Source organism: Eriocheir sinensis, unplaced genomic scaffold (genome assembly GCF_024679095.1).
Source record: "Eriocheir sinensis breed Jianghai 21 unplaced genomic scaffold, ASM2467909v1 Scaffold141, whole genome shotgun sequence".
Lineage (NCBI taxonomy): Eukaryota > Metazoa > Arthropoda > Malacostraca > Decapoda > Varunidae > Eriocheir > Eriocheir sinensis.
The window spans coordinates 676,093-689,120 of NW_026110751.1; the positions used below are offsets into that span (position 1 = coordinate 676,093).

Below are 13,028 nucleotides of genomic sequence, written 5' to 3' on the forward strand. Positions count from 1 at the left end.
ACATGCTGTCCTGGTGGATGCCTGTCAACCCAGACTCTATTCTCTCTCTAAAAAAAGGATCAAGGTGGGCCAGGCAACACCAATATAAATAAAACACACTTCCCACTATAGGGGGGCTGGGGCTGGGACCACCACCAACCACCAAGAGACTACCACACCTAGAAAAAAATACTGCTGATACTGATACATTACAGCCGCCACCACCACACCTCATATCCTCCATTCCCTAAGGCTGGAGACGGGTCTGAAGATCCCCGGCACTGGCAGTGGGCTGGGCAGCCCGGGGTCTTGTGGCCTGGTGTTGGCACTGGGCTGCTGCTGCTCCCAAGGTCTGGTGATGCTGAGGCCTGGAGAGCGAGGAAGGACTTGGTAAGTTATGAAAGAAACAAGATGGATGGATGGAATAAGCAAAGTGATGATAAGCATTTCCAAAAGCCAAGAAATGCAAGTAAATAATTACTAAATGATGGAATTTGTAAACACATAAACAGACAGACATATATCAGAGTTGCTTTGATTTAAATTATGTGATTTAATCCATTACAGGACAAATATTAAAAAGCATAAAAAAGATTATCATTATAAGGGAAATTGTGATCTTTTCCTACCCTGATTTTTCATATATATATATATATATATATATATATATATATATATATATATATATATATATATATATATATATATATATATATATATATATATATATATATATATATATATATATATATACAGATAAACATAGATAAATATTATTACAGAGATGAAAGGCTATAGTTTGAAGGGTTTAACACACACACACACACACACACACACACTTTTTTTTAAATGCAAATTGGAGTGGGCTGTACAAAGCCAAAAGTACCCAAGACAAGTGGGAGGAGTTTTTAAAGCTGTACAAAGAAGTGAGAAAAGATATGTCCCTGAGGTAACCAAAAAGGATGTTGGTAAAAAGAAGTGGTTTAACAAAAGATGCGAGGCAGCTAGAAAAAGAAAGGAGGAAGCCTGGAAGGGATGGAGGAGACGAGGGGGAAGAATCAACGCGTCTAACAATTTCAAACAAGCAAGGAATGAATATACAAAGATTAGGAGAGAAGAAAAACGGAAATATGAAAAAGATATAATCGACAAATGCAAAGACCAACCTAAATTATTTTATAGACATGTGAACGGCAAATTAAAGAATTGAGAAACAATCGATAAACTGAAAATGGATGGAACTACACGTGAAGACCCAGCAGAGATGGCAGAAGTGATGAACAACAGCTTTCACAGAGTTCTCACAAAGGAAGACGAATTCGTACAACCACCGGGCCAGGAAAGAGGAAGGGTTATGCAGGAGGTCAAGGAAAGCTTGAATAAGCTGGATGTAAGAAAGGCAACTGGGCCAGATGAAGTATCAGGGTGGATCCTGAAAGAATGTAGTGAGCAACTTGCAGAGAAACTGCACTCCATAACGAGCACCTCGCTGAGTGAAGGAAGGGTACCACAAGATTGGAAGAGAGCAAACATAGTACCAATTTATAAAGGAGGAGAGAGAGAGGACCCATTAAATTACAGACCGGTATCACTCACTAGTGTGGTTGCAAAGATATGTGAGGGGCTAGTTAAAAACAGGTGGTCAGATTTTTTGGTAAGTGAGAGAATTATCTCGGATTGCCAGTTTGGATTCAGGAGAGGGAGATCGTGTGTCACCAACTTGTTATGTTATTACTCAAGGGTGACAGATTTAATACAAGAGAGAGACAGCTGGGGGGATGGAGTGTACCTGGATTTGAAAAAGGCATTCGACAAAGTACCGCACAGAAGACTAATTTGGAAAATTAAAAATGGGTGGAGTGGGTGATGGACTGATTAAGTGGCTGGAGGACTTCCTAACTAACAGGGAAATGAGGACAATAATCAAGGACAAGGTTTCCAAATGGTGCCCAGTGAGGAGTGGGGTCCTACAAGGTTTGGTGCTGGCACCAATAATGTTTGCTGTTTATATAAATGATATGGTGGAAGGAGTGACCAGCTATGTGAGTTTGTTTGCAGATGATGCAAAGCTGTTGAGACGAGTCAATGATGTGAAGGACTGTGAGGCATTGCAGAGGGACCTGGACAAAATATGGGAGTGGAGTGGTACATGGCAGATGGAATTCAACCTTGGGAAATGTAAAAAAATGGAGTTTGGTAGGAGTGGTAGAAGATGTGAATATGATTATAAGATGGGAAGTGAGATAATATGCAGAGGAATGGAAGAAAAAGATTTGGGAGTGACTATCTCTGAGAACATGTCACCAGAGAAACACATCAACAGGATAACGGGACAAACTATGAATTTGCTGAAGAACATAAGGACGGCATTTGTGTATTTGGACGAAGAGATGATGAAGAAAATAATAGTTACAATGATAAGGCCAAGGCTGGAGTATGCAGCAGTGGTCTGGTCTCCTCATGAAAAGAAGAATATAAGAAAGCTGGAAAGAGTACAGAGAATGGCAACTAATATAACATAAGAACATAAGAACATAGGAGTCTGCAAGAGGCCGGTAGGCCTGTACGAGGCAGCTCCTCTGAACCTAAGCTGCCGTGTAGCTCCCGTGTATCTAACCCCACCTAATAATCGCTGTCCATGAATTTATCCAATCTATTTTTGAATGTGACAATTGTATTGGCACTCACCTCATGACTGCTAAGCCTATTCCACTCATCCACCACCCTGTTTGTAAACCAATTTTTGCCTATGTCCCTGTTGAATCTTAATTTATCCAGTTTAAACCCATTACTTCGTGTCCTACCCAGTTCTCTTACCAACAAAACCTTATGAATGTCTCCCTTATTAAAGCCCTTCATCCATTTATAAACCTCGATCATGTCTCCACGCACCCTTCGCCTTTCTAGAGAATGCAAGTTTAACTGTTTGAGTCTTTCCTCGTATGGCAAGTTTCTCAACCCCTGAATCATCTTAGTCACCCTCCTCTGCACCGATTCTAACATTTTGATATCCATTCTATAGAAAGGTGACCAGAACTGAACCGCATAGTCAAGATGAGGTCTAACTAATGCTAAATATAGTTTGAGGAAGACTTCAGCGCTTCTGTTGCTTACGCTCCTTGAAATAAATCCCAGTACCCTATTTGCTCGATTTCTAGCTTGAATGCATTGTGCCCTTGGACGGAGATCAGAGATAGTACCAGAACTTAGGGATCGGACTTACGAGGAGAGACTCAATAGGATGGGGCTCACAACCCTGGAGAGAAGACGAGAGAGAGGAGACCTGATAGCGGTGTACAGGGTGGCGAGCTGGGTGGAGAATCTGGACAGGGAGGACCTGTGTGTGTGGAGTGAGAGAGAAACGAGAGGACATGGAAAGGAGTTGAGGGCGACCACGTGTAGGCGAGATGTGAAAAAGTTTAGCTTCCTAAACAGAAGCATTGAGGTGTGGAATGGACTGGAGGAGGAGGTGGTTTGTGCAAGAAACATTCATGATTTTAAGGAAAAGTTGGATAGGAGCGGATATGGAGACGGGACAGCACGAGCTCCTTTCTCGTATGTCACAACTAGGTAAATACAACTAGGTGGACACACACACACACACACACACACACACACACACACACACACACACACACACACACACACACACACACCGCTCCGGTAACTCAATCGGTAGAGCGCTGCACTGCAAGTCTTCACGGCCAAACACGTGGCGGTTCGAGCCCCGCTTAGGCCAGATTCTTTCCGCTGACTAGGAGTGGTTACTGTCCCCCCTTGAGCAAGGGGGATGGGTTGTGTGGTGTGTGAGATCTTGGCAGTACCCAGAGATCGACAATAATGAGCACTTGCTCACGTCGGGAGGGTACCTGCTGGCGAAAGCCAGTCCAACTCGTGATCAGCCCGTGGTGAATTACACACACACACACACACACACACACACACACACACACACACTTTAAGGCACTCTGAATATTGGCCCCAAAACCCCTTCCAGGCTGCCGGCACTTCCCTTGAGGCTCTGGAACAAGCACTGCAGACAGACAGACACACACACCTCACCCTTGGGACCTAAGATGACCTCCACAAACACGTGACATGACCCACACAAACCTAACAGGACTAGTTTTTTTTATATACTTGATACTTATATTTTACCTGAGATGACACACAAACACCAATAATGTTCATAATATATATAAATGATATGCCAAAGGGTATAAAAAGTTATATGAGCCTTTTTGCAGACGATGCAAAATTAATAAGGAAAGTGTAGATGGAGGAAGACTGTCAAGAACTGCAAAAAGACCTGGACGGAGTGTATAGATGGAGCCAGTTATGGGAGATGGAATTTAATGCAAACAAATGCCATGTTATGGATATGGGGAAAAGTATAAAAAGACCAAGGAAGACATACAGGATGGGAGAAGAAAATTTAAAGTTAGCACATGAAGAAAAAAGATTTGGGAGTAACATTGCAAGACACACCATCCCCAGAAAAAGCACATAAACAAGTTATTTGGAGAAACCTACAGGATGATGCAAAATATAAGGGTTGGATTATAGACTTTTTAACGGAGAGAAATGAGAACAGTAATCAGAAACAATAAATCAAGCTGGGCGGAAGTGACCAGTGGAGTCCCCCAAGGATCGGTGCTGGCTCCGATTATGTTTGCAATATATATAATTGACATGACAGAAGGGGTGACAAGCTATATGAATATGTTTGCTGATGATGCTAAACTAATGAGGAGGGTGGCTAATGAAGAAGACTGTGTAGCCTTGAGTCAGGATTTCGATAGAATAGGCGAATGGTCACGCAAATGGAAAATGACATTCAATACAGAGAAGTGTAGCCTGATGGAGTTTGGTTAGAGCAGTAGACGGATATTGGGGAACTACTCTCTGAGTAATGAAAGAATCATGAAAAAAACAGAAGAATAAGGATCTGGGAGTGACAATAACAGACAAGTTATCCTTTGGAAAGCATATAAATCGGATAACTGGGGAAACATACAATCTTCTTAGAAACATAAAAGCAGCATTTACATATTTAGATGAAGAAATGGTGAAGAAACTAATAACATCGATGATACGTCCAAGACTGGAATATGCAGCGTTAGTGTGGTCACCTAGATTGAAGAAAGAAATTAGAAAGTTGGAAAGAATACAGAGAGCAGCGACCAAACTACCGGAAACTCTGAGAAAACACACTTACCCCCCGGTCTCACAGACGCCGAATCACAAAAAATCGTAGTACCTCGGGAGACAGCGTTTTCCCCAAATCACTATGAAAATTTGTTTATCTTTTCATCTCGAGGCGTTCGGTCGACCTCGAGGGCATATTCCCCGAAGTACACCGAATTATTTCCCGAAGTGCTACGACGTACTACGATGTGCTACGATTTCACCCCGATTTTCTCCCGAAGTACGCCGAGTTTTGGATCCGAAGTACTACGAAGTATCACGCACACCAACTGTCCTGATTTGTAAGTACGAAATACTACAATGTACGACGAACTACATCGATAACTCCGGATCTACTACGAGTTTCAAATCTCCTCCAAGAATTTGCTCCCAATTTTAGCAAAAGACACACCCCAGCATCATCATGACCAGGTTGGGGCTCCTGTGTCCAAGTGGATTGGTGACGCAAGAGGGCTGGAGGAGGGGGTGTCTCCCCGGTAGCAGACGATGACCTCTTCTTGGATCGTCCCTTCACTTTCTTGGCAGGTTGTTCTTGAGTGTCTTCTTGTTGCTCATCATCATCAGGAGAGGCAGCAGCGGCAGCAGAAGACCTTTTCTTCTTGTCTTGTCCCTTCTCGTCCTTTTTCGGTCCCATTGTGATGTGACGCGACTCCTGCAAATTGGAAAAGACTGATTGATGTGCAAAATGCTTGCCTTTTAATACTCTTCCCAAATTCGTAATAGGGTAAGGTGGGGTAAGTTGCCCCCCTTAAGAGAGATTGCCTGTTGTACCCACATTTTTTGCAATAGAATTAAAAAAAAAAAGTCTGTTGAAAGCTTAGGCTAAGGCCTATCTATGGTATATATTATATCCACTCATTATGATTTACACCTTTCTATAATGACAATTTTAAAAAATAATAAGGGGGCTTCTTACCCCGCATGTGGGGTAAAACGCCCACTGGGTAGGCCTTTTACCCCACTCTGGCTTACAATAATAAAACTCACAGAAACATAAGGAAAATAGTTTTTTCACATTATAAAAATATGATATGTATTCCCTTTTTGAAAACTATACCCTATAAATCTCTCTTGATGTGAAATATAGGAACACAGTCATATTTGTGTCTCCTGATGAACAGAATGTAAAACTAAACAATTAATTAATTTTCCAAAAGGTATCCCCTTCTTTTAGACTAGTAATATTAGACTAGCTTTCCTTTCTTCTGAATTTTTGTAACAAAAGGAACATCTACTTTCATGAAAAATATATGGAACTAAATATTCAACTAATTTGATAAAATATGTCCTTTCCGTTGAATATTGATATCTGAAACAGTTAAAAACACCAACTTCCTTATAGTCTCATACTCAAAAGTGTTCACTTATGGATGCCTTTCAAAAACTTAAACAAATTCTATTTAAAGCAATACTGTAATGCCTAATCAGACTGGCAGTTTTGACATACGTACAGATCTAGGCCTACTCCAATTGTACATTCTGCATGTACTCATACCTTTATACATGTCCCGAGGGAGACAAGAAGGGGTGGCGGTGTTGGGATCTTTCTTTCGAATTCTTTTAAGAAGATTCGGAGAAAAGCATCAGAAAGGTGGGATACCTTTGAATTAGTGCAAGTCATCTGTGAAATTGATAGAAGGAAATGCACCTTTATTGTGGTGTATCGACCTCCGGATACAAGAGCAGAGGTCTTTATTGATGAATTCGCACACTTTGGAGTCTGTGGATATGGTGAGTGCAAATGTGTTCATCTGTGGTGACTTTAATCTATGGATTGATGATCCTGAAAATTCTTCTGCCATGGCCTTCATTGAGATGATGGACAGTTTCAACCTGATTAATAAAGTGAACGAGATGACTTCTTTAGGGGGTCATGTGCTAGACTTGGTTTTCAGCGATATAGACGGTGATCTAGTGCAAGGGGGGGTGTTGACGAAATATGCTGTATGTCCCCGGTGCATAAATTGGTAACCTTTGAAATTTCATACGAGAGGGAAGCAGTGCAGAGAAAAAAAGATTACGTTCAGATTGCGAAAGAATTTTCAACCAGAAATACTGATTAACTCTGTAATACAGGAAATTACTATTAATTGTCGTGAAATCTGTGAACATGGCTCGGTGTTATGTGGAAATTGTGCTACCTGCCTGGTTAAGCTATATAATGGTTTAGCTAAAGATGAGTATAACAGCCTCTGTTCTCTGAGTGAAAAGGAGATAGTGTTGAGAGATCATGCACCTTGGTTTAATGTGGAAATACTGTGGGCAAAAAGAGAGAAGAAAAAAGAAAGACTGTGGCTTATGCAAAAAACAGATGAGGCAAGAAGAGCATACCAGGAGGCGAGAAACAAAGAAAATCGGCTTGTGATAAAACGGAAAAGAGAATACTATCGGAATAAGGTTGTGGAGGCAGGGCCTGACATCAATAAATTATATAAGGTGCTTGACAGTTTGAATGGAAACAGAAAGGTTAACAAGCTTCCGGATGGTTTCTCGGATGAAGTGCTGGCAAATAAGTTTTTAGACTTTTTTGACAAGAAAATTGAGAGTTATCATGAACTTTAGAGGCGACCGCGGTTACCATGGATCCGCTGTGGAAACTCCAGTCCCTGAAATAAAGTTAACAGGCTTTCAACAAGTGGATGTGGCTGTGGTGAAAACTATCATACACAGGTGAACCTGACGCACTGTGATGACGATCCCTTGCCGATAAGTGACATCATTAAGAGTGAAAACTTTAGTGATTTCTTAAATATTATGACTGTGATGGTTAACACTAGTATTGAAAACAAGACTTTCCCTGAGAGTGAGAAAGCGGCGATCGTGAAACCTATCGTTAAAGGTAAACTGGACCCACAGTGTTTAGTTCCTCTAGACCAGTATCCAACTTGACGTTTCTATCTAAGATACTTGAAAATGTGATCTTAAATCAGCTAATGGAGCATTTGCTAGTGGTGCAGGCTTTACCGGATAATGAATCTGCCTACAAGAGGCTTTACTCAACTGAAACTACTCTCTGTTTGGTGGTAAACAACTTGCTTGTGCTTATGGATGAAGGGAAGTGTGGTGTTCTGATTTTGTTAGACTTGAGTGCTGCGTTTGACACGGTGGAGCACAGTCTATTGCTTCGGGATTGCAAGAATATTGGATTTGAGGGTGGCGTGCTGGATTATCTGAGGAGTTACCTTGAGAACAGAACTTACTGTGTGCAAATAGGTAAATCGTTCTCCACTCATAAACTTTTGCACAGAGGAGTCCCCCAGGGAAGTGTACTGGGTCCAATTTTATTCTGTGTTTATACTATTGGTCTTTCACATTTTACTAAGAAGGCATGAAGTTGACTTTAAACTGTATGCTGATGATACACAGTTCTATTTGTCGCTGAGTGACGTGGAAAACACTGAAGATAAGCTGAGCAGAATTATGGATGATGTCGGGAAATGGATGAATTCTAAGCAACTGAAGCTGAATGAGGATAAAACTGAATGTTTGATTGTGGGGAAGAACAAGGATGTCAGGAGGCTAGATGTTTCCACTCTTCGGATAAAAGATGACACTAGGACTGTAAAAAAGTCAGTCAAAGATTTAGGTGTGATACTTGACTGCACTCTATCATTCAAAGAACAGATCAATCAGGTGGTGAGAACGGCAGGCTACCATCTCAGAAATATTGCATTTGTCAAGAAATACCTGGATGATAAGACTATGAAGATGGTTATATATAATCATGTAAATAGAAAGCTGGATTATTGTAACTCACTTTATTATGGCCTTCCTAAATATCTGCTGAAGAAACTACAACTTGTTATGAACAGAGCTGCAAGGCTAACAAAGGGTCTGGTGAGAGAATAACACCTGCACTCACAGACTTGCATTGGCTGTCCATTAAGGCAAGGCTAACAAAGGGTCTGCCCCCCCGTGAGAGAATAACACCTGCACTCATAGACTTGCATTGGCTGTCCATTAAGGCAAGGCTAATAAAGGGTCTGCCCCCCCGTGAGATAATAACACCTGCACTCACAGACTTGCATTGGCTGTCCATTAAGGCAAGGCTAATAAAGGGTCTGCCCCCCCGTGAGAGAATAACACCTGCACTCATAGACTTGCATTGGCTGCCCATTAAGGCAAGGCTAACAAAGGGTCTGCCCCCCGTGAGAGAATAACACCTGCACTCATAGACTTGCATTGGCTGCCCATTAAGGCAAGGCTAACAAAGGGTCTGCCCCCCCGTGAGAGAATAACACCTGCACTCATAGACTTGCATTGGCTGCCCATCAAGGCACGCATAGTCTACAAAATATTTGTCTTGACTTATCAAGCAACGCGATTTGGTAAACCTGGATATTTGAGAAATATTCTACAGGATTTTCATTTGGACACCACCATGTCAGTGAGACACAGTGCAGAACAGTATAGACTCTATGAGCCCAGGGTCAACCTGGAACTGGGTTTCAGAGCATCTGAGAAGAGTGACCCGCGGCTCTTGGATCACTTATGTGTAAGCATGGTGGTGCAGAGAGAGTGACAAGAGAAAGGGCATTGCAAGGAAGAAGGGTGGTAGGGTCTTTGAGACAAATCATGAATGGCAGAAGTGTGAGCATGGAGGTAAAGAGGGATTTGAGAAATACAATAATAGTACCAACCCTCACATATGCAAGTGAAACGAGGGCCTGGAATGAAAGTCAGAGGTCTAGAGTGCAGGCAGTGGAAATGAGTTATTTGAGAAGTGCTTGTGGTGTGAGTAGAATGGATGGAATGAGTAATGAAAGTGTGTACGAGAGTTTTGGAATGTGTCACGGGGGTGAAGGGAAGAAGCGTGGAGTGGTGGAAGAAGTGAAGCGACAGACTTTAAAGTGGTTTGGCCACATGGAGCGAATGAAGGAGAGTAAGATGACCAGAAGGGTGTATGTGAGTGAGATAGAGGGAGGGAATGCTAGAGGACGACCTCCAGTGAAATGGAGGGATAGGGTGCAAGAGTACGTTAGGGAGAGGGGGGAAAGATCTTTGAGAAACTTTGAGCAGGCAAGGAGGGAGTGTCTGGATAGAGATAGATGGAAACTCTGTAATGTGTGATGACTCTCATACTGGAGTGTCTGTGGGTTGTGTAAGGTTGTGTGTGGCGTCACTGGCACACTACAACGCAGCAGTGACTGGCAACAAAACACCAGCAACCAAATATTACAAAAAATACCACACAAATGACAGGACTCCCATGAGCTGCACACTGTTCAATGACTGACAAAGACACCCACCTGTGTGCTGGATGATGGAGGCGTGGTTGGGGGAGTTGCTGTGCTCACCCTTGTCAAAGTTCTTCAGCTCCAAGTGGCTGTGATGGATCCACAGGTCTGGAGGCTGGACGCCAGGCTTGTTGCTCTCACTGCAGCTGCCGCCAAGACTGCAAGGAAGTGATGTATCTTACTAGCTGCTAAATACTACTGAGTGCTGCTGCTGTACCTCGCAGGGCTGTCCAGAGGGAGATGGAAGGGCACATGCAATCTTCAAAACAGGATGGATGTTAAAGGTATGAGGTTTGAGTTCAACAAAGCATATTTGAATTCATTTAAAGAAATAGCTCCCAGCCAGCACACTGCAAGCAATCACAAGTTAGAAACACGTGTTAGCTGCTCCACCAAGAGACACAGATATCACAAACAGAGGTCACTTGTTACCCTGCAACTATGTAAAGCACAAAATGAAAGTCCATCTTGAACATTTCCTAAGAACAAGTTTACCTTTCTTTTTCTTTCTCTAATCTTGGCAAACTTAAGTCTTTGTGGACTATGCCCTGCAGCCTTGTTCTCCATATTACAAAGTGAATAAAAAGTTCCTGCAGTCAGTGTAAAGGATTGCTGAAATGAGTCATGGGATGAAACACACCAACAAGAAACTGTCCTGCCACCTTACACAATGCTTGGCCTGGGCTCCGCCTTGACCCGCGGCAGTACAGTGTGGTGGCCAAGAAGGCCCCCAGTTGGTCATGGCTTCTGCCACGCCAGCGATCACCAGCACAATCAGGCCTCTCGCTCCACACATCAGCCTGGGGGCTCACCGATGCTCTTGTCAACAGCTGGAACACAGGAGCAGATGTATAATATATTTAACATTGGCTTAATCAATCAGTCAATCAATGGGGGCCTCTGCCAGCCTGCCTCACCCAAACTATGACACCATTCTTGGGGGTTCCTCTGTGCAGGTCCCCATGCAGGCACCTTCCCCATACCATGTACCTCCCAGCAGGATCCATCAATCTGCTCTAACCCAACTTTCTGGGCACACTCTTTACTAAGGATTGTCTCTTACATAAACAACCTGGTAAGCAGGGTTTACCCACATGTCCACAGAGCCAGAGGTGACATTCACACAGCATGCAGGTAATGGGCCTCAAGTCAGCCTCAGGGAGGGAGTGCTCCATGATGAGGGACAGTGTGGTGGGACACAACATGTGCATAACTGGGAGAACAGTGACTGATGCACCACAACACACAGCATGCAGGTAATGGGCCTCAAGTCAGCCTCAGGGAGGGAGTGCTCCATGATGAGGGACAGACTATGGTGGCACACAACATGTGCATAACTGGGAGAACAGTGACTGATGCACCACAGCAATGACGGCTCCCTAAAACTAACACTTCCTTACCTGGAAGAGTCGTGAAGCTTTCCACGGAGGAGAATGGACCAAAACCTTTGACACTGTGAGTGTGCATCTTGTGCAAATACTTCCTTGAAGGCGTCAGTCCATGGACGGTAGGGGTGAGCCAGTCCCCCGTCACTTCCCCCGTCACCCAGTCACTGACAGTTTGGTCCGTGGTGAGGAATATCACGTAGCCTGGAACAAACAAAATTACTCTCCCAATAATCTTTTTTTAACCGTGTACCAGTGACAGGCAAAATTTGTGGCTTTACCGTGTAGCAGCAACGGGCCTAATTTTTGCTATGATATAAGCCCCCAAAATAGATGATGCATAAACTGATCACAAATGCATTGATATATATTATAAAATGGTTTGCCTGAGTGATGATTTTCTCTCTCTCTCTCTCTTTTTTACGTCGCGGCCTATTGCGCCGGTAGGCTTCTTCCCGGTGGGTCCTGATGGTCGGCCCAAGGCAGTGCTTAGAGTGGCCTTTCAGAAACATGATCCCTGCAGCTACTGGGTTAAGTGCTGCCCATAGCTCCAGTAGGCTCTTTGGAGGGGCCTCTTGGATGACCCCAGCCCGGTAGTGGCTCAGGCAAATTGTATTTATAGTGGCTGACAAGATGTATGGTTCTTGCTTCCTGCCTGGCCCACCACCATGACCTAAGTCACTGTTTATTTACTATATATCCAGGTCTTTTCCACGTCAGTGAAGGTGTGTTCCCTTAACTATGTAGTCTAGTACATCACTGTGGTTTGGCACACTGACTCTTTTTTATTTTTATAATTTGAAGATGCCATCCTGGTAACCCATCAGCTCACCTGTGATCCTCCCATTGTTCCGCTGCAGCGGCTGCCGGGTGAAGGTGGTGGTGGACGGCTGCCGGGTGAAGGTGGTGGTGGACGGCTGCCGGGTGAAGGTGGTGGTGGACGGCTGGCCAGGGAGGGCCAGGACGGTCAGGCCACCAGCAGGGTGTTGGAGGCCACCAGGCTATAGGGGGACTCACGCCAAACCTGATGGGGACAAGTGTGTGGGAAAAAGTGTGATTTTGGCACACCAAAACTTCAAAGTTCCCCTATCATGCATTATATATATATATATATATATATATATATATATATATATATATATATATATATATATATATATATATATATATATATATATATATATATATATATATATATATATATATATATATATATATA

The 13,028-nt window shown here is 43.1% G+C and overlaps 1 long non-coding RNA gene across 1 annotated transcript; it reads right to left on the reverse strand.

Annotated features, from left to right (window-relative positions):
• Positions 1–208: 208 nt before the first annotated feature.
• On the reverse strand, positions 209–12,827 carry LOC126990012 (uncharacterized). Its single transcript, XR_007743944.1, has 6 exons — positions 12,642–12,827; positions 11,825–12,013; positions 11,092–11,254; positions 10,437–10,582; positions 5,579–5,839; positions 209–347 (listed from the first exon to the last, which is right to left on the reverse strand). It is a non-coding gene; the product is annotated as an uncharacterized LOC126990012 (long non-coding RNA).
• Between the last annotated feature and the right edge of the window lie 201 nt (positions 12,828–13,028).